The 1,151-nt window shown below is 32.6% G+C and overlaps 1 protein-coding gene across 7 annotated transcripts in view; it reads left to right on the forward strand.

The window, feature by feature from the left end:
- LOC106870348 (protein retinal degeneration B-like) overlaps positions 1-1,151 on the forward strand; it is a 139,610-nt gene that overhangs the window by 125,242 nt on the left and 13,217 nt on the right. The window lies entirely within an intron of this gene.

Below are 1,151 nucleotides of genomic sequence, written 5' to 3' on the forward strand. Positions count from 1 at the left end.
TCAAATATATAGATGGGGACACCCACATAAGATTTAAGAGTGGATTCTCATTCAATGTAAATGCAAATATGAACTGCAAGACACAAAATCTCATATACTGCATTACTTGCTCCAAATGCAAGAAGAATTATATTGAGGAAATCAATAATTTCCTTTGCCAATGCGCAAGAATCCACAGACAACACGTCCAGCAAGAGGAACTATGGAAAATTCCACTGAGAAAACATTTGAAAATAAGTGGAGAAGGAAAATTCAAGATCTTCCCCTTCTATAAATGCTCAAGGAATGACCCAAACTTCCAAAAGACAATGGAACTATATTTCATAAATAAGTTCTCACCAAAACTAAACGGTTGAAAAAACGGAAAAAGCAAACATTTGGAAATATGTGGAGAAGGAAAATTCAAGGAACAACCCAAAGTTTCGAAAGACAATGGAACTGTATTTCATAAAAAAAAGTCCCCAACAAAAATTAAATGGTTGAGAAAACTACATCGATATACAGGGATTCTCCATCAAATCAAATGGAATAAGTCCAGGATACAACAACACCATACCAAGATACTATACCTAACCGACATTCCTGGAATATATGATTGGGAAAAAGTAATGCGAATACTAAAATACCCAGGTTTGGCCCCCTCCAAACTTAACCTGTATGAACCCAATCATCACTGGGAGAAGATATATTTCCATGGACATTCTAACTCCGTGCCACCACCCCCATTCACCTTATATTTATGATTCTCATGATTTGTAGAACTTGATCCTTGATTTAGATTGTATTTATAGTTGTGAGTATATTCACTTAAGAAAGGTATATTTTTATCAGATCATACTTATGTTTTTTTTTAAAGAAATTCAGATTATATTTATAATTGAGAAACACTTTCCCACACTTGAACGTTTTTGTTTTAAAATCATTTTAAATTGTATTTAAAATTATAACTATACTTACTCAAAAATCATTCTTTCAAAAACAAGATCTGGAATTTTAATAAAAAAAGAAGTTGACCACATCCATACAACCACTTTCTTCCCCTTACATTAATGAATACAAAAGAATTGATAAACATTCTTCTTTCTTTTTTTCCTTGCCTTTGTAACCCCTTCCCCCCCCCAAAAAAAACAAGAATACAATCCCAAAACATA

Source organism: Octopus bimaculoides, chromosome 26 (genome assembly GCF_001194135.2).
Source record: "Octopus bimaculoides isolate UCB-OBI-ISO-001 chromosome 26, ASM119413v2, whole genome shotgun sequence".
Taxonomy (NCBI): domain Eukaryota; kingdom Metazoa; phylum Mollusca; class Cephalopoda; order Octopoda; family Octopodidae; genus Octopus; species Octopus bimaculoides.